Here is a 23,753-nt window from a genome sequence, read left to right on the forward strand (position 1 = left end):
TTTGAAAAAAAAAAAAAAAAGAAGGCTGCCTAAAAGGAAAATTAATTAGAGCTCAAGTGGTACATGCCACCACTCAGAGACTAAAATAATTAGGAAGAACTCCATGGAGAAGAAGGAACTAGTTTTGACCTGGCAGGGAAGAAGCAAGGAAGGCAACTCATCTTGGAAAGTAGGCAAATGGATAATATTGAGCCAGGCCATTCATGCCAGAAGAAGGTGAGACTTTCCCCTGGAGTCCTTTCTCCATGTGAGTTCTAAAAAAGACACTAAATAGTGATCTCCAAGAGCAAGTTGCATGGTCCAATCCACCAAGCATTACACACTGTCTCACCCCATCACAGATTCTCTTAGCATAATTGGTCATTAAAATCTGTGGATAACCCCACTCTGAAGATATATGCTTCAACTGTGCTAAACACAGCATTTCCAGGTTGATCAGATCACAGAATTCTTTTGCCCAGAGACACTGTTACCATCCCTCTGAAAACTTTGGGGGAAATAAAGATTTGTGGCTAGAGGGGTGACTGAAGTAAGCCCAGTCTTAGGAAGAGTAATTTGAGTATGGACTGTGTCTTGTAATCACTTAGACACACGCCAATATATGGTGGTACATCAAGACACAGAGAAGAAAGAAAAGTCAAAGACTGTTGTGGAGGGCGGGGAAAAAAGACAAAGAGAACTAAGATTTCCCCTGTTTGAGGGTAGGAGAAGAAGTAACTGCATGATGTATCTTTTTTTTTTTTAAATCACTCAAGAAATAGTATGCTGCTTGGCCACTTGCATCCCATGTTGGAGTCCCTGGGTTCAAGTCCTCACTCTGCTCCCAATCTAATATTCTACTGATGTGCACACTGGGAAGCAGCAAATAACATTACCAGTGCTTGGTCTCGCCACCACTCACCCGGGAGACCCAGATTAAGGTCAAAAGAAGGAGAGACAGACAGAAAGAAAGATCTTCCATCCGTTGGCTCACTCCCCAAGTGGCTGCAATGACCAGAACTGAGCCTATCCAGAGCCAGGAACCCCAGGAGCTTCTTCCAGGTCTCCCATGTGGGTATAGGGTGGACTTTCTAGCGTTTGTTCCAAGATTCCCATTCTATTATCTGTGGATTTGACAGATAGCAAAGATTTGTTAAAACCTATTCCCAATCCATGTCTCCTGCTCATTCCCCCTGTAGAAGCTAGAAATGCCAAAATTCGTTTTCTCAGCTATCTCAGAGCTGGGAGCAGCCACGTGGAACAGTTCTGGCCAAAAACCGGGAGCCTGGGTCATCCAGGAAGTGTTTCACCAGTGACAGAGACAGGGACTGCCTCCTTACCCCTCTTCCTAACGGCTACAGCTCAGATGTGTATCAACTCACGTGATAGCTTCCTTCTCCCGGGAAGACCAGGCCAGCCATCACTGTCATCACAGAACAGCTAACCCATGCCAGCCACCCACCTCATATCAACAACACCAACTTCTGACAATATGTCAAATTGTGACCAAAGAATGGACACGTTTCTCATAACTAGTCAATGCGAACATTTTCTCCTATGTTGATTAACCATTTATATTTCTTCTGTGAATGGCTTGTCAACATCTTTTCATTTTCAGCCTGGGTTGTTTATCTTTTCTTATGAATATGGACAATCTCTTTATGTATTCTGGCTATTAGTTAACACTTTGCCCATTACATCTAGTCTAATACTTTCTCATATCTATCACCTGACTTTTAATTTTACTTATGATGCATTTTTCTTTTTTCTTTTTTTAAATTTTATTTAAAATATTTATTTATTTTTATTACAAAGTCAGATATACAGAGAGAAAGAGAGAGAGAGAGAAAGATCTCCCCTCCGATGGCTCACCCCCCAAGTGGCCGCAACAGCTGGTGCTGCGCCAATCCGGAGCCAGGAACCAGGAACCTCCTCCAGGTCTCCCACATGGGTGCAGGATCCCAAAGCATTGGGCCGTCCTCGACTGCCTTCCCAGGCCACAAGCAGGAAGCCGGACGGGAAGTAGAGCTGCCGGGACCAGAACCGGCGCCCATAGAGTCAGAGGGAGATCTGAAGCTTAAAATGTACTTGAAAGAGTAACCAATACAATTGCTGATGCCTGTGTAGTGTTCAGCATGCCCATATCATGTGGTCTTGCAATGGTGACAGCCATCGGAGGACGTCAAGTGCCTCATCAGGGGATGGAAAGCAGAACAGATTGGAGAAATCTCTGGGCAAAGCTTTGCAGCAAGTGTCTGGGTCTATGGATACATACTGAGGTGGATTTGGCCAGCCAATAGACCTTGAAAAGATTTTCTCACCCCTGGTACAACAAAGCCGATAATGTCTCATAACTATCAAAACCATTCAGGTAAAACCCTTGGGACATTCTTCCCCACATCAGTGTCTCTAGGGCATCAGATGGCTGTCCCCTATGTCCAAGTGCTGAGGTAGCTTGACAATAAGAATCAGTTCCCTCCTCCTCTCCTTGCCCTACCTTCAGCAGGCAAGAAGAATAAAAAGAACTGAAACATTTTACCCACTCACCTTCTTTCATACCTCAACCCATCCCTCTTAATAATATATACAATATTAAAAACAAAATAAAAATTTAGAAAAGTAAAAGCAACGGATCTCTTGTTTGTTTTTACTACTTTTTTGTTTTTACTTTTTTTGTTTCTTTTGTGTGTGTGTGTGTTTAAGGAACAGATCTCAATCAATTGAAAAAAAAAGGCAGGGGGAGTAAAAACAGAAAATAGAAAATTGGGATAAAGCGGCCGATAACAATGGAAGACTGGGACAGCTACAGGGAGGTCTGAAACTGAAGGGCTTATGAGTCATCCCAGATGCTAACCAGAAAAACAAAGGCTTGAAACTACCAGCAGGGGGGCAGGTAGAGGCTGGAAAGCATCCACTGGACTTAGAGCTCAGAGTGTTTGGACAAGCTATAGGGAAGAAAGGAGAGCACTGTTTACATTGAACCTACTCAGGTTATAGATAAGAGGGATTGCCAGAAACTGGGAAAGCTTCAGGATACATGGATTCCTTTGAAACTATCGTTGTATCTGGGTTGGTTGGGGTTAGCAGTCTGGAAAGTTTGTAAGCAAACGAGACATATGGTCATCATGATGGGATTTGAGTTAAGCTTTTAACATACATTCAAGAGTTGTCAATGGTTTTGCAGGTTGTTGTTTAACCTCCTCCCACACCTCCTCCTGCCCTTTGCAATTATATGTAGAGCGTCTCTCCAAATTTTTCTATTCTTCGAACTATAAGGATGGCCCCCTAGGTCTTCCCTGCATCCTTGCCATTCTGGGAGCTGTTTGCCTCTTTCCTGACAGCTCCCAGGATTTCTGTGACCCTAGCTGACTTTCTAAACCAAAGCCAGCTTGCTCCGCCTCAGCCACACCCAGCCCATAAGTGACAACCCTGTTGGCCTCTGACATCCAACCATTACCCTGTCATTTCTTCGTAGTGAAGCCAGCCTCACCCCCTTTCCTCACCCTGTGACCCCATTCCGGTCATGATTGTGCTTGATGCCTGCCGAAAGAGTAAATTGGTCTTGGCACTGTAAGGCCCTCATCAATTTCCTGTACTCTCCCGTGTGGATAAGATCTGGACGAACTCAAAGGAGAACAAAATCACTAGCAGACAAGAATCCCATTTTGTTTTCCAGTCATTTCTTTTTAAAATGCTATGTTTTTGTAGTTTAAAAATAAAAACTGTCAAAATATTCATTTGACCAAGGTGAGCAAAATGAACCTAAAGGTGGCACTTCTAGATGTAGCAGGAATAACGGAAAGCACAACCCAGTGGGGCCATTTGGTCTTCACCTACTGGCGATTTTGAAAGTTACAAGGGTCCTTTTATGCAAATGAGCTGACTGGTAGCTGGCAGACCCCGGTTGGCTTCAGAGGAGTGACTGAGCTCTGTAAAACCCAGACAGGGTTAGAGGGTTGAAACTTCCACCCCACCCCACCCTCAACCTCTAGGGGCAGAGGATAGGCAGGGTAGCGTTAGGAGGGATAGAAGGCTAAGTTGATCACGATGCCCAATGATTTCATTAGCCATGCCCATGTCACGAAGTCCCCCTAAAATTCCAGAAGGACAGGGTTGGGAGAAATTCCAGGTACCTGAATACTTGGAGTCTCAGAAGGGTTCTACCCTGCACTACTTCTCTTCAATATTTACTCTATCCATCTCTTCCTCTGGGGTTCATCAGCCTGTCAATGGCCTTTCAATGGCCTGTCAATGGCCTTTCAATGGCCTGTCAAATAAACCAGTAAATATGTTTTCCCAAGTCCATGTGCACTCTATCAAACTAATTGAATCAGATGAAAAGGATAAACAACCCTGATTTCTATCTGGTCAAACAACTTGGGGCTTCTGACTGGCACCTGAAAGGGGAGGGGCTAGTCTTACGACATGAACCTATTGTGGGATATCAAATGTGTGCCTGCTTGCCCTACTGCAGCAAGTCCACTACTGAAGCCAGGATGGTGCAGAAATGTAGGAGTTTATCTGCAATGCTCAGAGCAAGGTCGCAGATAACTGCCTGCCATTCAACTCCCAGACTCCGCAAGGTCTTCAGGGCCATGAATCATAGCTTAAAGTTGGGGCGATGCGGTGCATGAGCTGCCTATGGATAGTCTCCTGGTTGTCCACAAGTACTTGGCTGCCTTCCTTGGATTGACCAGTGATAGAAGGCCACAGGTTCTTCTGCAAATGCTGGGATGCAAAGTGGGCTCTTGTCCCACCTGAAGTCTGCAGGCAGATTGGCTGTCACTCTGTGTGAGGCCCGGGATTCCGAAACTGTCTCAAAGCAGAGGCTAGCCACGGAATGTTAACTACAGAGGTAATGGTTCAATTCTCAATCTTCTGATCTGGGATCTTATAGACCCTGCCTGACCTTTGCACCATTCCCTTAATTTGAGAAGTTAATATTTAGGAAGGGGTTGAATTGTAATCGCCAAAGTCGAGACAGAGGAATCACAAGTTAAGGGAGAGAAACTGGGACCTGATGTCGGCCGTCTTCTTAACTAGTTCTCTTGATGTCCCAAACTAAAACTCCGTGTTATGTTTTCCCATTTGCATCCTGCCTTTGGTTTTAATGATGGCCACGATGGACTGCTAAAGTTTGTGTTTTCTTCATTCAGCTGTTTCAGGACTTACACAGAGGCACAAAAGGAACAAAGCAGCCAAAACTATAAGTTGAATCACCTGGGCATGCTCAGAAGGAAAAACCTGGGCAAGTATTGTGGTGCAGCCGTAATCACTGCCCTAATCCAAGCCCTCCTTCCCTCAGTCCAGTTACCATCGTCTTCTAGGATCATTTTAAAAAATATTTATTATTTATTTTTTATTGGAAAACCAGATATACAGAGATGATGAAAGACAGAGAGGAAGATCCTCCGTCCAGTGATTCACTCCCCAGGTGACTGCAACGGCTGGAGCTGTGCCAATCCAGAGTCAGGAGCCCAGAGCCTCTTCCGGGTCTCCAACACGGGTACAGGGTCCTAAGGCTTTGGGCCATCTACTGGTGCTTTTCCAGGTCACAAGCAGGGAGCTGGATGGGAAGAGGAGCCACCAGGATTAGAACCAGTGCCTATATGGGATCCCGATGTGTGCAAGGCAAGGACTTTAGCTGCTAGGCTATCGTACCGGGTCCTATTTTTTAAAAATTTATTTATTTTTATTGGAAAGTCAAATTTACAGAGAAGCAAACAGAGAGAAAATTCTTCCGTCTGCTGGTTCACTCCCCAAGCAGCTGAAACAGCCGGAGCTGAGCCAACCTGAAGCCAGGAGCTTCTTCTGGGTCTCCCACACAGGTGCAGGGTCTCAAGGCTTTGGGTCATCTACTGGTGCTTTCCCAGGTCACCGGCAGGGAGCTGGATGGGAAGTGAAGCAGCAGGGCACAAACCAAGCGCATGAAACACGAGGACTTTAGGCATTAGGCTATCGCGCCGGGCCCTGTCTATATTATCTTAACAAAGAACTTCACCAGCCATTTGACTCTTATTATCCAGAGCCATCATTGGAAAATTCATGTGTCTCCACACAAGTCTGAAAAATAAACCATATCTCATATCAGAACGCCTGGGTTTCAGCCCTTCCTCCATGTCTGATTCTCCATGTGGGAGACACAGAGGGAGTTCCTGGCTCTTGGCTTCAGCCGGGCCAAGCCCTGACTGTGGTGGTCATTTGAGCAGTAAATGCATGGGTGATAACTTCTCTCTCATTCTCTTTGCCTTTCTAGTTTCCTTTTTTTTACCGTCACTCATGCTTTTAAATAAATGTATACATAAGTATTTAATCAAATAAAATGTTAGTGGTGGTTATCCTTGTGAAGAATTGCAGATGAGTTTTATTTCACTGATCTGCTTTCTACGTTTTGTGTGTGCATATATTCATCGATTTTGCTTGTTACAAAATGAATAAACACCCACTGTAAAATATCCAATCAATACAAACACTATGGAAATACAGTAAACTTGGCAATACAGTTTGTTTCCATCTGGTCACCAACACTGTGGCTGCCCCTACAACTTTCACTCCACCCCTTCCTTCCAGGGAGCAGCTGCCCGCAGCTCCAGGAATCAGTCACTTCCGGAATTAGCAAAATCAGCAGTTCTGTACTGTGACATCCAGTCTCCAACAGGAAATGTTTCCTAACACTGCCTCTATCAACCAGAGTCATGACATCAATAGATCTGGGGCAGGAAGTTGGTACAGCAGTAAGCTGCCCTTTGGGGTGCCCACATCCCACCTTAGAGGACCTGGTCTGAGTATTAGCTTTTCTGCATCCATTGCATCTTCCTGCTAATGCACAGTCCAGGAGGAAGCAGGTGATGGCTTGGGCATGGAGTCCCTTGCCATCCAGATGGGAGACCTAGACTGAGTTCCAGGCTCCTAACTTGAGGCTGGCCCAATCATCCCTGACTATTGCAGGCATTTTGGAAGTAAACCAGCAGATGAAACTCTCTCTCTCTCTCTCTCTCTGTTTCTCTGTGTGTCTGTGTACTTGTGTGTCTGTGTCTCACTGTTTTTCTGCCTTATAACTAAACAAATCTACATATAACTAAACAAAAATGTAAAAGAATAAAAACTATTATGATGTATCTTCACTCACAATTTATTTTATAATATCTATGTGTATATTTGAAAACATACATATAAAACATCAAATATCAGGTTTTTAGATTTTTTTTTTTAAAGATTGATTTTATTTTTTATTGGAAAGTCAGATATGCAGAGAGGAAGATCTTCCGTCCAATAGTTCACTCCCCAAGTGGCTGCAATGGCTGGAGCTGCACTGATCCAAAACGAAGAGCCCAGAGCTTCTTCCAGATCTCCCATGCAAGTGCAGGGTCCCAAGGCTTTGGGCTGTCCTTGACTGCTTTCCCAGGTCACAAGCAAGGAGCTGGATGGGAAGCAGGGCCGTCATGATCCTGGCGTGTGCAAGGCAAGGATCTCAGCAGCTAGGCTAATGCACTGCGTTCCGGTTTTTATATTTAACAAAATATATATTTCTTTTTATTGGAAAGCCATATTAGACTTAGAGAGAGGTCTTCCATCTGCTGGTTTACTCCCCAAATGGTCCCCATAGCAGGAACTGAGCCTATCTAAGCCAGAAGCCAGGAGTTTCTTCTGGGTCTCCCATACAGGTGCAGGGTCCCAAGGCTTTGAGCCATCTACTGGTGCTTTCCTAGGCCACTAGCAGAGAGCTGGATGGGAAGTGGAGGATTCAGGACATGAATCGGCACCCATATGGGATCTTGCTGCTTGCAAGGTGAGGATTTAGCCATTGAACAGACACACCAGGCCTGTTTTTAGATTTTTTGAAGATGTATTTATTTATTTAAAAGAAAGAGTTACACAAAGAGAGAGAGAGAGAGATCTTCCATACACTGCTTTATTCCCCAAACTGAATGGGTGGAACTGGGGCAGGCTGCAGCCAGAAGCTTATTTTTCTTTTTAAAGATTTATTTGTTTATTTTTATTTATTTGATAGGTAGAGTTCAAGAAAGAGAGAGAGAGCTCTCCCATGAGCTGATTCACTCCCCAAATGGTTATAATGGCTAGGGCAGAGCCAAGCCAAAGCCAGGAGTCAGGAGCTTCTTCTGTGTCTCCCACATGGGCCCAAGCACTTAGACCATCTTCTGCTGCTTTCTCAAGCTCATTAGCAGGGAATTGAACCAGAAGCGGAGCAATCAGGGCTTAAACTGGTGCCCACATGGGATATTGGCATAATAGGCACCAACCTACCATGCAACACCACAACACCAGCCCTAGCTGGAAGCTTCACCTGGATCTTCTATGTGGGTGGCAGGGACCCAAGTACTAGGAACATCATCTCTTGCCTTCCCATGAACGTTAACAGGGAGTACACCGGTGGCAGCAGCATAACCCATTGAGCCGCAACATCAGACACTACTTTAGCTGCTGAGTACAGTTCTCACTGAAAAACAAATCAATAAAGGAAAATACCAGAACTGAAGCAACATGTCTGTCACCATTTTAAGAATTTTTTTTTAAAGATTTATTTATTTTTATTACAAAGTCAGATATACAGCGAGGAGGAGAAAAGACAGGAAGATCTTCCATCCGATGTTTCACTCCCCAAGTGGTCGCAATGGCCGGTGCTGCGCCAATCCGAAGCCGGGAACCAGGAACTTCGTCCAGGTCTCCCATGTGGGTGCAGGGTCCCAAGGTGTTGGGCCGTCCTCGACTGCCTTCCCAGGCCACAAGCAGGGAGCTGGATGGGAAGTGGAGCTGCCGGGATTAGAACTGGCACCCATATGGGATCCTGGTGCGTTCAAGGTGAGGACTTTAGCCGCCATGCCGTCGGGCCCAAGAATTATTTTTGAATGATGAATATGTAACGTGTTTTTAAAATTTAAATTTGTGAGGCAAACTAAGTACTAGTTCAAATGCCTGCTGTGGTCATAACTGGACTAAAGTGAAGATTTTCTGTGTGCACAGCATCAGGAAGGAGCCGAGCCTAGGATTTGAACCTAGGCACTCTGAAGGTGGGACATGGGTGTCTTAGCCAGGATTTTCAATGCTAGGCCAAACACTCATCTATATGTATATACTTTTTTAAAATTCAATAAACGTTACAGTATGTCAGAGAGCTAATGAAAAAATAACTCATGAAACATTTCATTCTATATATTTCCATATAGAAATGGTTAAACACAATAATAATGGAAGACTTAATGAAGTAATTAGATGCTTGCACCTAATAGCAGCAGCATTATTTATTCAACAATATTTGTTTTAAACACCTACTCTGTGTTGGACGCTGTTTGTTGAGGATATTTAGAGAGCTGGTGCTGTAGTGTTGTGGGTTAAGCCTCTGTCTACAGCACCAGCAACCCATATGAGCACCTGTTCCAGTCTCAGCTGCTCCACTTCCAATCTAGCTCCCCGCTAATGTGCCCGAGAAAGCAGCAGCAGATGGCCTAAGTTCTTAGGCTCCTACATTCACCTGGGAGACCCTGATGAAAGTCTCGGCTTCAGCCAGCCCCAGCTGTTGTGGCCATTTGGTGAGAAGCCAGTGGATGGAACTCTCGCTCTGTAACTCTTTCAAATAAATAAAAATAAACCTTTAAAAACATTTTAATGAAAAAGATGCAGATAGAGATCTGTCTTTTAGAGCAGGCATTCTGGTAGGATCACATAAATAAATGATGTCTTACATTAGAAGGTAATCAGTGTCACAGGAAAAAAACATAGATCAGGTCAAGAGGAAACGAGAGTTCAGAGGAGTAGGGAGTGGGTAAGGGGATGTAGTTTCAAACAGAGCAGTGAAGGCAGAGTATAGGTGAGCAAAGATTTGAAGGGGGTGACGGAATGAATCATGCACAGTTTCTTGAGAGAAAAGTGTCCAGGCAGGTAGGATAGCCAATGTAGAGATCCTATGGCAGAAGCTTGTCCTAAAGGTGTGGGATCCAGAAGTGGACCAGGCAGGTGTACTGGGGGGAGCAGTACCACAAAGAGCTGGAGGAGGTGAGTTAGAGTAGCAGAAGAGCCAGGTCTCCAATGGTGTCACAGGCCACTGCAAGGCATGTCCTCTGAGTGGCACAGTGAAATCTACTAGTTTTTGAGCATAGTCTGACCTACATTTTAAAAGAGAAGCTCTGACTGCTCTGTTGAAAATAAATATTAGGGGGCTAGGGTGGAAGCAGACAGGCGAATAGGAAGACTTTTACAAGAACCCAGAAGGAAATGGGTGCAACAGCTTCAGATGCAGATCAGTCTCCAGTACCGTATTTCATAGAATGTGAACCATCACAGAGTGTGGGCCACCTCGTGCTTTCAGAGATGTTAAAATATGCAGTGTGAACAGAACGATGCAGCCTTGATCAGTGACTCAAACACCACAAGCGGCGGTTGTTAGAGATGTGATTTTCTGAAATTGTGAACCATTCTTGGCAAACTTGCAAATGCAACAAAGTCCTACTTTTTCTCCATTTATGCATCAATCTCATATCTGGGAATTCTGTTCAATTAAAATCATGCTGTTGTCCCTGCAGTCTTCAAGTTTTTCCACTGTACAAAATGGTGCCTGAAAAAAAATGGCTCCTGATGTGCCACTACTTGAGTTCTTGATCTGCTGGCTGTCAGGTCTGTGGGCTACCTGGACCTATATCTTGTGTGGAACCTGCAGGATGCCACAATGTTGCAGTTACTGAGACAGAAATGAGTTCACTTCCAGGTCAGTGCATGCACTGTCCTGTCCTTCTATAGAAGCCTTTGCTTCCTTACACAAAAGGATGCCCAATTCAGCTCTATGGGGCGGACTGGGCTGTGAAATCCACCCTGTTCCTGCACTGCCCGTCTGGGACCTGCTGCTCTGTCTCTGCTGCTGGTCAAATCAACAGACCAGCATGATGGGCAGTTCTTTGTCTGGGTTCACAACCTGAGCTCCTGGTGAACGTCCCCTCCTGCCTTGTTGCTGGTGGAGTTCTGTCTGCTGGTGCAGTTCAGATCACTGCTCTCTGAATGCTGCTGGGGTATGGATTACTGTAACACCACACTGTTTTCAGTTGTGTCCACTGCTTTCCTGTGTCTGTCAGTCTCTAGGTGCCCCTCTGCTGTCATTCTGTCCTCTCTTATTTCCTGGAATGTGCCCTCTCTCCTTCACACTAGCTAATGATTCTCCATCTGCTTAAATGTATCCTTACCCTATTCCGCCATCTTGATTCTCCTCACCATGAACTTTTTGAAATATGTTTGTACAAATGTGATTTAATTTGAGCAGAGCCAGGGACTGATGGGCAGAAGACATCCCGGAGTAACAGTAAGCTCCTAGCTGCAGCCTTGAACATACCAACAACTCTGCCACCACCAGAGGTGGCCAGCTTTGAGATAGGGCCTTAATCTTTTTGAAAAAAATGTGACATGTTCTTTTCATTTTTAAAGATTTATTTACTTTTTAATTGGAAAGGCAAATTATTTTACAGAGAGAAGTAGACAAATATCTTTCATCTGCTGGTTCATTCCCCAAATGACTGCAGCTGCCAGAGCTGAGCTGCTTTGAAGCCGCTTTGGGCTTCTTCTGGGTCTCCCACATGGGTGCAGGGTCCTAAGGCTTTGGGCCATCCTTGACTGCTTTCCCAGGCCACTAACAGGGAGCTGGATGGGAAGTGGAGCAGCCGGGACACAAACTGGTGCTCATGTGGGGTGGGCCACTGCAGGTGGAGACCTAACCTGCTATGTTATAGACCCAACTCGCCAAAAGTTTGAAAGAAAGTCAAGAAGTATGAGAAAAAGTTGAACATGGATAGATAGAAAAGAAGGCAATAGAACAAATACCAATTCTCTCTCTTTCTCTCTCTCTTTTTTTTTCAAATACCAATTCTCAAAATGGGTCTCAAAATGCTGCTGTTGCAAGTGGAAGCTTAACTTGCTATGCATGGCTGCTTTATTTTTGACAGACTTACAGACTCACCTTACACACAGATCTCCATCTGTTGGTTTATTCCCCACATAATTGCAGAGTCCTGGGCTGGGACGGACCTAGGCTGGGGCAAAACCCAGAAAATTAATTCACATCTTCCATGTGTATGACAGGAACTCAACTATTTGAACGATTGCCTGTTGCTGCCCAGGGTGTCCAATAGTTGGAAGCTAGAATCAGGGAGAGAGCTGAACTTTGAACCCAGGTACTCTGATAGCAGATATGGGTATCCCAAATGGGATATCCAGTGCTAGGCCAAATTCCCACTGCCAAACACCCAATTAAAAAAAAATTTTTTTTGTTGGGGCAAATTTTAAGCAGAGAGAGAACAACAAAATAATAAACTCTATGTACCATTGTCCAAATGAATGGTAACCTGTAAGCAGTGTTCTCCAATTCACATCTCCAATCCATTACACATCTCCAAAGCCATTACTAATTATCTTCTCTGATGTCAGCAGTTTAAAAAGATTTCCCTGCAAACCTCGGACATATTGTGCCCTTAGAACTTCCATCTGATTATGTCCAGAGGCATGGATGATTGTTGTTTGCCTCATTCCATCATTTTAGGCAGCAGCATCATGAATGTTGGCATTCCTCAGCTCAGTAAGGAAGGTTTGTGCAGAGCAGGCAAACTGGAAGCTCAGTCCAAACAGAATTTGGCCAACATTATCTCCTCCTGGTTCCCACACTTACCATCTATGGTATTTGATTCTTTCCAGGAGTAACTTCCAGTATAAATGGGGATCCAGAGACCATCATTTGTTTTGTAATCTGGTGAAACTAATTTTTTTAAAAAGATTTATTTTATTTTTATTGGAAAGGTAGATTTACAGAGAGAAGGAAAGAGAGAAAGCTCTTCCATCCACCAGTTTACTCCCCAAGTGGCCACAATAGCTGGAGATGAGCCAATCTAAAGTCAGGAACCAGGAGCTTCCTCCAGGTTCCCACACAGGTGCAGGATCCCAAGGCTTTGGGGTATGCTCTGCTGCTTTCCCAGGCCCAAGCACGGAGCTGGATGTGAAGCAGAGCACCCAGGATGTGAACCAGTGCCCAGATGGGATCTTGGTGCTTGAAAACGCAAGGATTTAACCACTGAACCATTATGCTGGTGAGACAATTCTTTAAAATTCTGGGCATACACCCTAACTCTAATAGGACCTTAATTAAAGGGACACCACTGAGTTCACAGAATGAATGGGAAGGTGGAGGAGACACCCTGGCACTGGGCTGCAGGAAGCACCCATCCTCTAGTATGGACAGAGTTAACATCAATCTTTTCCTTTTTTTCTATCCTTCAGCCACTTTGCTTGAGATTCCAAGTTCATGGAAAGAGAATGCCACTGCTCTTTAACTTCAGAAAGAGGAGAAGGAATGTAATTTACTCTCCCTTGAAGAGCCATGAGCTGCAGAACAAGTAATTCCTCAAAAGAATTCAAGGGGCAGGCTGTTGCCCTACCAGTTAGGACACCAAAGCTAGTGGAGTCCCAGCTCTGTCTCTTGGCTCCAGCTTCCAGCTAATGAAGATTATGGGGGACATTGATAATGGCTCAAGTGGGTGAGTTCCTGTTATCCATGTAGAGACCTGGATTGAGTGCCCTACTCCCAACCTCAACCTCAACTCAGCCCCAGTCATTGCAAGTATTTGGGAGAATGAACCAGTATATCAAAGCACACCCTTTTCTCACTCCAAAATGAAAAAAAATTAGGAGACAATTTTGAAGGATGCAATGGACTGTGAGTGGCAAAGGGTCCTGTGGTTGCGGGTCTGCATTTTGTGGTGCAATGGGTTAACCTGCCACTTGGAATGCCACATTCTATGTTTGAAATGCCTGGACTCAAATCCTGCTACCTGCTAACTGAAGCATCCTGAGAGGCGCCAGATGACAGCTCAGGTGCTTTGGCCCCTGCCACCTACTTGGGAGACCTGCACGGCTGGGGTTCCTGGCTCCTAGATTTACCTTAGTCCATTTCTGGCTATTGCAGACATTTGAGGAGTCAACCAACAAATGGGAAGATCTCTATCTCTGCCTCCCTCCCTCCTCTCCCCTTCTCTGTTGCTCTACCTTTGAAACAGTTGGAATTAAATATGTAAAACCTCTTTTTTTTTTAATATTGTGTGAAGACATCGTGAGTATACTGTCTACTTGCCCTTCAAGGAAGTCCCTGCTGCCCCCACTGTGGGACTGTCCTCTGCAGAGAGAGCCTTCAAGGTCAGCCCTTTGGGATATGACCTCACTATAGAGAGCCACTTGGCCCATGGTGGCCCCCTACCAGGGGCAGCTCAGGATGGGGAAAATGTGGGACGGAGGCCTGGACATTTCAGCTCAACCCTGGGGCAACTCTGCAGAACTGCTGTAGTTCAAGAACTCCCAGTGGAGTTAAGTGAGGCCAACTGCTCCTCTTCCCAATGCTTGCTCTCTACCTCTCCCTCCCTGCTATACATGATGACCCTCAGGGAACTTAGAAAAGAAGCATCTAGATGCTAAACTCGAACAGACTCTGCTTCTTGGAGAACCCAACCTGTGACAATTCTGCTATCACCAAATTCTCACAATAGTTTCCCAAAAAGTGCTATTATGCATCACCATGGCTTTTTAAAATTCACAGTAAAAAATATGTGATGAAACAACAAGGCAAGCATTGTGGCACAACAAGTTAAGCTGCTACTTGGGATGTTGGCATCTCTCATTGGAATGCTGATTGAGTCCTTGTTAATCCTATTCTAGTACAGCTTCCTACTATGTACTTGGGAAGGCAGCCTGAGTATTTGAGTTCCTACCACCCACATGGAAGACCTGGATGGATTTCTGGGCTCCTGCTTTAGCCTGGTCCAGTTCCAGCTGTTGCAGGCATTTGGGAGAGAAGCAGCAGATGTAAAAAAACTCTCTCTTTCCTTCTCCCTGTCTCTACCATAATGTCTTTTAAATACATAAATATTTTTAAAAGAACTTATGATTTTAGTCATGTTTCAGTGTACAGTTCAGCAGTATTAAACAGTATTAAACATTACAGAACTGGCATTGTGGCACAACAAGTTAAGATGCCACCTGCTAGGCTGGCATCCCACATGGGTACCAGTTTGAGTCTTGGCTGCTCTACTTCTAATCCATCTGCTTGCTAAGCCACCTGGAAATGCAATGAAAGAAGGTCCAAGGGTTTGTGCCCTTAGCACCCATACGGAAGACCTTGAAGTTCCTGTCTCCTGGCTCTGCCCGACCCAGTCCCAACTAGTGGGGCCATTTGGGAAGTGAACCAGCAGATGAAATCTCTCTCTATATATATAACTCTGACTTTCAAATAATACTTTAAAAATAAAATAAAATAAAATGCATCTACTTGGTGAAGCAAAAGGGTCAGGCCATATCTAATAGTTGGAATTCAATCTGGTCTTCCATATGGATGACAGGGTCCCAAATACTTTAGTACTTAACCTGCTGTCTCCCAGGACACACAAGTAGGAAGTTGGAAATGGTAACAAAGCACGGACTTGAACCCAAGCATTTTGATATGGAAGATATACATCCCAAGTGGTGTCTTAGCTGCTATGCCAAACACCTACCCCATATATGAATTGTAATGACACCTTTAGGATCACAGATCCACAGAATATTATAGCTCAAGAGGACAGAGATGGTTATATGCCAACATATGCAAATTTAGCTGTCAACACTTAGCAAACATGATAAGAGAGAAGCAGAGAAAATCTGATGGGAGATGAGTAAGAGAGAGATTCAACAGAGTGTTGTGTGTGGCCAAGTAAGCAAGAAGTATAAAGCTGAAGAACCTTCCAGAACCCCAATTCCTTCTACTTCTCACAGGCAGGCATTTTTCTGGCTAATGTAAATTCTGAAATTAATGTCTATTTTGATCTAACAGCACCAAACACAAACTAAGTACTTCATGTGCTCTTAACGAAAAATGGCAAAAATTCTCTGGGAAGCAGTTTTTAAGGGCAGAGCAGACCCTGCATCGTGGCACAACTAGTTAAGCTGTTGTTTGGGTTGCCTGTACCCCATAACTAAATGTCAATTTGAGTCCTAGCTGCTATGCTTCTGATTCAGCTCCCCGTTAATGTGCCTGGGAGAGCAGAAGAAGAGGGCCCAAGGGTTTGTTTGGGCTCCTGACACCCACATGAGAGACCTGGATGGAGTTCCTGGCTCCTGACTTTGGCTTGGTTCAGCCCTGGCTCTTGTGACCGTCTGGGGAATGCACCAGCAAATAGAAGATAGTTCTCTCTCTCTGACTCTGCCATTCAAATAAATAAATACATCTTTTAAAAATATGGACAATTGTGACAAAATGGTGAGTGGTAATACAGTAGAATAATGACAGAAAGCAGCTCTTATCAACATAGTGCATTTTTCTCTATACAGTACCACTCTTTAATAGAAATATAATGTGAGCCACATAATGTTTAAAGATGTATTTATTTAGGGCCCAACGTGGTAGCCTAGCAGCTAAAGTCCTTGCCTTGCACGTGATGGGATCCCATATGGGTGCCGGTTCATATCCTGGCAGCCCCACTTTGCATCCAGCTCCCTACTTGTGGCCTGGGAAAGCAGTCGAGGACGGCCCGAGGCCTTGGGACCCTGCACCCACGTGGGAGACCTGGAGGAGGTTTCTGGCTCCTGGCTTTGGATCAGCTCAGCACCAGCCATTGTGGTCACTTGGGGAGTGAATCATTGGATGGAAAATCTTCCTCTCTGTCTCTCCTCCTCTCTGTATATCTGACTTTCTAATAAAAAAAATAAAATTTTTAAAAAGTTATATTTATTTATTTGAAAAGTAGAGTTATAAAGAGTGAGAAAGAACAGGAGATAGAGAGAGACAGAGAGCATCTTTCATTTGCTGGTTTGTTGACCAAATGGCTGCAATGGCCAAGGCCTAAGCCAGGCCAAACGAGGAGCCAGGAATTTCATCCAAGTCTCCCATATGAATGTAGGGATCCAAGTACTTGAACCATCTTTCACGCTTTCCCAGGTACATTAACAGGTAGCTTTATTGGAAGTGAACTATCTGGAAATCAAACTAGTGATGCTAGGATGTCAGTGTTGCAGGCAGAGGCTTAATTTGCCCTCCACATGAATCATTTTAAACTTTCCTTTTTTTTTTTTAAAAGATTTGTTTATTTTTATTGCAAAGTCAGATATAGAGAGCAAGATCTTTCATCTGTTGATTCACTCCCCAAGTAGCCATAATGACTAGAACTTAGCCAATCCAAAGCCAGGAGCCTGGAGCTTCATCTGGGTCTCCCACATAGGTGCAGGAACCTAAGACTTTGGGCCATCCTTGACTGCTTTCTCAGGCCGCAAGCCGGATTCACCTTGCTCCTGATGGAACACCTTTCTGTTGATCACAGCAAGAAGTCCAAGCTGGGGTTCTCCATCTACCAGGCCCCCAGGTCTCCACAGCTGTGGTGGAGCCCTACAACTCCATCCTCACCACCCACACCACCCTGGAGCACTCCGACTGTGTCTTCATGGTGGACAACGAGGCTATCTATGACATCTGTCGTAGAAACCTCGACATTGGGCGCCCCCGTTACACTAACCTGAACCGCCTCATGAGCCAGGTGGTATCCTCCATCACAGCCTCTCTCCGGTTTGATGGAGCCCTGAATGTTGACCTGACAGAATTCCTGACCAACCTGGTCCCCTATCCCCGCATCCACTTCCCTCTGTCCACTTATGCCCCAGTTATCTCTATTGAGAAAGCCTACCACGAACAGCTTTCTGTAGCAGAGCTCACCAATGCTTGCTTTGAGCCAGCCAACCAGATGGTAAAATGTGACCTTTGCCACGGGAAATATATAGCTTGCTGCCTGTTGTACCGTGGGGATGTGGTTCCTAAAGACGTCAACACTGCCATTGCTACCATCAAGACCAAGCGGAGCATCCAGTTTGTGGACTGGTGCCCCACTGGCTTTAAGGTTGGCATTAACTACCAGCCTCCCACTGTGGTGCCCGGTGGAGACCTGGCCAGGGTCCCGCGAGCTGCATGCATGCTCAGCAACACCACAGCCATTGCCCAGGCCTGGGCTCATCTGAACCACAAGTCTGACCTCATGTATGCCAAATGTGCATTTGTTCACTGGTATGTGGGTGAGGGCATAGTGGAGGGAGAGTTTACTAAGGCTCGCGAGGACATGGCTGCCCTGGAGAAGGATTATGAGGAGGTGGCAGCAGACTATGGTGAGGGAGAGGATGAGAATGATTAATCTGTCTGCAGCCACTGGTTGCTCTACTCTTCTGTCCTGTGTTGTTGTCCATTGTGTCCCTATGTGTCAATAAAGGTAATAGTTTTATTTTTATTCATTTGAAGCTCATCTGTGACTGAATAGTACTGAGCCTTTACTTAGCTTGCTGTGTGTTTGATGTAGCCAGGATCCCTCAGGGTAGGGAATTGGACCATTTGACTGCACTTTTGCCTTATGTGATTCTCTAATAGGAGATCATGCTGGAGAACATTACTGTGGAGTTAGGGGATGAAAACTGTGGAAGTTCCTTATATCACAGTTCCATAACTCAGCAGCCTCAAGTGGCCTCACTGAACTAAACCCAAGGTATTGGCAGGGCCTTTCTGCTTGAAGGCCCTCGAGAGCTCCAGCCAGGTTCTGGAGGTCGCCAGAGACCTTGATGCATATCCCTGCTATGTTCTTCCACTCCCAAAGTCAGCAACATGTCCATTGTTCCCAGAGGCCATTGCTCAGACCCCTGTCCTGTTTCCTTGGTGCACGGCATAGGGTTCTTGGGATTATGTTGGTCACATCTAGAGAACTCAAGATCATCTGCCTCATTTAAGGTCCCTGATTAGTAATCTTCATTCCACCTATCACCTTAAAGCCTTGCGTGTGTAAAGCACGGTCATAGGTACTAAGGATTTAGAGAAAGGTTGGTTTGTTTCTGTAGGGAGATGCTATCCTGCCTACCACCATGATTACAAAGAAACAAACTAAAGCACCTTGCCTGAAGAATGTGGGTGTGTGGAGCAGAGGGCAGAGGAAGGTATGTGTGTTGCAGCTTCTGTCCCCCAGCTGAAATGGCAACCTGGGGTGGGGGAGCTCTGGGTAGAGGGTGGAGAGCCAAGTGTGTTTGTTACATTTGCTGGAACACAAGTTGAGAAAGCTGCACAGGGGCTGCTCTGGCGAATGTGTGGATGCAGCCACGGCTTGCCAGTCAGGCCCTGGCTGCTCTCTCCTACTGGCTCCCTGCTAATGCATATGAGGAAGTCAGCAGAAGATGTCATGTACTTGGCCTCTACCATCCCTATGGGAGACCCAGATGGAGTTCCAGGCTCCTGCCTTCCACCTAGCTCAGTCCCACCCGTTGTGATCAATTGGGGACTGAACCAGTGGGTGGAATATATCTTTCTGGATTTCTCCCTGTCAGTCTGCCTTTCACATATAAATAAGTGAACAAATAAAATTAATGAATAAAGAGAACTGTAAAAAGAGAGTCCCAAGGTGCATGGATGAAGTGTGTGTCAGGACTGGCATCCAGCAGGTGTACACCCAGAATGCTATTCAAGCCCTGCCAGGTGAAGAAGCTCCAACCAGTGTCCAACCCAAGTTTTTTTTTTATTATTGTCTTTTTTTTTTTTTAATTGAAGGTCCCTTACTGGTTCTACTTCCACAGTGATGGAGACCGGGCGGGGGGGGGACCAGCCAGCAGGGGAGGGGTCGTCTCCACAACATTCCATTTACACACAGAACTAAACGAACAAGCACGAGTCACTACTTTGGTTAGAAGTTGGCAGCACGGGAAGGGACGGGAGCAGGTGGGGAGCAGGTATCGTTAAAAAAAATACAGGACTGCCCCCCAAACTTGGGCACCTGGGGGGAGGGAGATTGGTCTATTCAACCCAAAAGGAATCAGATTGGAAGTGATTTGTGGGGGCCAGAGCCATCAGGGTTGCATGGGAGAGGAGGGAGAGAGCGGTTGTTTGGCAACAGGCAAGGACTTTAGCTGCTAGGCTATTGTGCCGGGTCCGTTTTAAACTTTCTTTAAGTCACACCTAAAATAAAACAAGCAAATTCAAGGAATGATGTAATTAATTTTACCCATGATTTTAGCATGTCATCAGCAAAGTAATTCTTTTATTTATGTATTTGAGAGGTAGAGAAAGAGGGAGCTTCCATTTCCCTCTTTAACTTTGCTCCCTGAAGGATTGAAACCCAGAGCCGGGAACTTAGTCCAGGTCTCCCACCTGGATGGCAGGAACCTAGGCACTTGAGGCAACTCTGATATGGGCATCTCCAAAGCTGTCCTAGCCACTGAGCCAAACACCTATGTATCCACTCTGCTGTTGTAATAATAACCATGCATCAAACTACAAAGTTTGATGGATATTTCCAAAGCTCAAGGATAACACGTGAGTGGCAACTGCCTTATCAGACAGTGCAGGTCTGAGATGTACTTGTTGTTCACAGAGGGATCTGTCGTTAACTTGGGAAGTTTGGTCATTGGGCAACTCCAGAAGGGAAGATGTGGAAACAGATGTTATCCCACATCAAAAACTTCCTGCCAGAGGTGAGGAAGACATCCAGGCATCCTGGATTTAAAAGCAGGCAGGTCTGCCTGCTGGTATAAACTGCAAACCCAAACCAAAGCCCATCATGCACCCTTTGCAGACAGAAGCAACACTTCCTGCGGCGGAACGCGAATCAATAGTTTCCAATTCCCCAGCAAGCAGTGAATCATTCTGTTTCCCAATGATGGGACTCAGTGCATTCCAATCAGGTCTGTAAATTATAGACAAGAAGACTATTCTTCAAGCCTCACTGACTCTCGTCCCGGCGGAGAAAACAGCCATGGCTAATAGAGAAGGCATGAACGTAGCGCCCACATATCGAACTGTTGACTTAATTTAAAACAACAAACTCGGCTTTTTACAACACAAAGGAATGAAAGTAAGTGCTCAATTTTAACTGCTTTCAAACCAGACGGGGCTTTGAAGGTGAAAACAGCTTTGAGAAAAATGAGACCGATTTTAAAACCACGAATTCCTTTCTTCTCACTCAGTGCCTAGCGGATGCCAATTGAAATAAAGGACTAATTGATTCACTGTCCGTCCGTAGGCAGACACCACACACGAACGCATGTGTACACACACATACACACACACACACACACACCACTTTGCATCTGATGCAAAACATTTTCTAAAGTTTTATTTATTTTTCTATTTGAAAGGCAGATTTACAGAAAGAAGGAAAAAACAGAAAAAGAGACCTTTCATCCACTGGTACACTCCCCAAATTGCTACAATGGCCAGAACTGAGCTAATCCCAAATCAGGAGCCAGGAGTTTCTTCTGGGTCTCCTATGTGGGTACAAGGTTCCAAATACTTAAGTCATCAATCACTGCCTTCTCAGGCTATTACCAGGGAGCTGGATCAGAAGTGGGGCAGCCAGGACTATTACTGGCAGCCATATGGGATGTGGGTGCTATCAGGTGGAGGATTAGCTTGTTGAGTCACTGGGTTGGCCTCAGAAAATTTTCTTTTAAGATTTATTTTATTTATTTGAAAAGTAGAGTTCCAGAAAAAGAGGGGAAGAGATACACACAGAGAGATCTTTCATCTGTTGCTTTACTCCCTAGTCCACAACTAGGAGTCTTATGCAAGTCGTATGCATGGTGGCAGGGACCCAACTATTTGGGTCATCTTCTGTTGCTTTCCCAGATCATTAGCAGGGAGCTAGATGGGAAGTGGAGCAGCCAGGACACGAACTGACATTGATGTGGGATAGGTTACCTGCTCTGCCACAAGTGAGCCACTGATATAGAAATATTTATTTATTTTAAAAATATTTTTGATATTGTTTACATAGTTGATTAGGGTGGGAAGGGTGAAGGATTGAGGGAAAGGGGGTGAGACCTTTGTTTCCAAATTTTCTTATTCTTCTTCCTGTATCTGGGTGAGGGGTGAGATAAGGGGAGAAGCAGCACCCAGCCTCTCAACTGCCTTAGTAACCGGGGATAAGAAATGCCCATCTGATGTCATCTCAGGGTCCCCAATGTGGAGCAAGCTCCAAGGGTTCTGTTCAAGTGGTTTCAAAACTTCTGAAATACTGTCAATCTCACCGATCCAAAGATGAGGAAACCCTTCTAAGATCCATTGGTTGACGTAGTCCACTTTAGAATCTCCATTCGCCCAAGATGTTTTCTGCTAACACTTGGCTGGGCTTTTGACCAATTTGTTCTTCGCTCCATCCTCTGCTATGGTACCAGGTGTCTTCTGCAGGCCCCAATGGACTGCCATATCCTCTATGTGCATCTGGGTATGGCATCCACTGCTCTAAGTCACTAAGGAGGCCCAGTTCTGACACATGCACTCCACGGTCAGACCACTGATTCTGCAATTCTTCCCATGCTCTGAGTCCAGCGATTCAGTTGGGGAGATCCCCAAACAAACCTTGTCTGAAGTGATCCCAGATATTTCTTGCATGTGCTTGCTAGTACATGGTCTGGCTCTGTCTCTCATGCATTTCAGCCTACGCACATACTGGGAGCTGCATTTGCTGCGTTGGTCCTGTCTCCAGCTTTCTCTTTTGTAAATCAACGGATGCTGTGGTCCAGCCCAATCCTGTCTACCACACACTTGGCCCTCATGTACACCAGTGGGAATTGCAGCCTAGTTAGAGTGATCCTCCAAACCTCCTACTAGACCTGCCCCCAGCCCTGGTTCCTGGCAGAAACAGTGGCCTTGCCCAACCACCCACACCCATTCCAGTTCTTACTGCTGCATGCTACAACCCAACCACACCTAGTCCATGCCCAGACATAGATCTCGTGTGGTTCAGTGGGTGTCAAGACCTAGCCCAGACTATGATACACCCACCCTGGCTCTCATGAGCATCAGTGGGTGCTGGAGCTCAGCCCAGTCTGGTACATCCCAGATTGTGTCCACAGCCATGCTGAAGGACATAGCAGTCATGTCCAGCCCGGATTGCCACCAACTCCTGTTCCAGCCCTCACGCTTACCAGTGGGAACCAAAACCCAGCTGGGGTATCATCTTAGCTCCTCAACCAGGCCTGAACTCCACCACAGATCTTGGTTGCTCTGACCCAGCTCAGCATAGGTCATCCCCCGTCTTGGTCTTTGCTATCAGATATTACAGCCTGGCTTGTCCCAGCCTGCTCCTAATCCCAACTCTCTTGTGGGTGCTACAGTCTAGCCCTGCCCTGTCTGTTCCCATCCCTGGCTCATGCAATCTGGTAGGTATGATGGCCTAGCCCGGTAATACCTGTACTCCTGGCATATGCTACAAACTACACTGGCATATGCAGCCTGGCTCCTGCATATACCAGTGGGCTAAGGCCCTGCTCTGTCCAGTCCACTCCCTCCATATCCAACCCACACACTTGCTGACAGGTGGAGTTACCTTGCCCAGCCTTACCAACACCCAGGCCTGAATCACATGTTCACCAGCAGGAGCTGCGGCCCACCACAGAAGTATCCCAAGTTTCTCTACTGGGCTCACTCCCAGACCTAGATCTCACATGTGCCAATGGTGTTAGGCCCTTGCCTGGAATAGTCTGCCATCTCTATCCTGGCTGGTGGATGTTTTGGCCCAGCCTGCCCCACACCGTATTCTTGGGTGTGCCTGTGGGTGCTATAGCCTGTTGCCAACCCCAGCATCCATGAGTGTCAGAGGAGTCATTGATCATGCCAGCTCAGCCCAGCACCACCCCCAGCTCTTAAGCAAGCCAACACAAATTGTAGTTCCATAGGGGTTGGCCCATATATCCTCCACAGAATCTGCCCCTGGACGTGGTCCTCTTGCATGCTGGTTATTCTCATGGCC

The 23,753-nt window shown here is 45.7% G+C and overlaps 1 pseudogene; it reads left to right on the plus strand.

The window, feature by feature from the left end:
• The first annotated feature begins 17,265 nt into the window (after positions 1 to 17,265).
• Positions 17,266 to 18,164, plus strand: LOC101534514 (tubulin alpha-1C chain-like; annotated as a pseudogene).
• The last annotated feature ends 5,589 nt before the right edge of the window (positions 18,165 to 23,753 follow it).

Source organism: Ochotona princeps, chromosome 6, assembly GCF_030435755.1.
Source record: "Ochotona princeps isolate mOchPri1 chromosome 6, mOchPri1.hap1, whole genome shotgun sequence".
NCBI lineage: Eukaryota > Metazoa > Chordata > Mammalia > Lagomorpha > Ochotonidae > Ochotona > Ochotona princeps.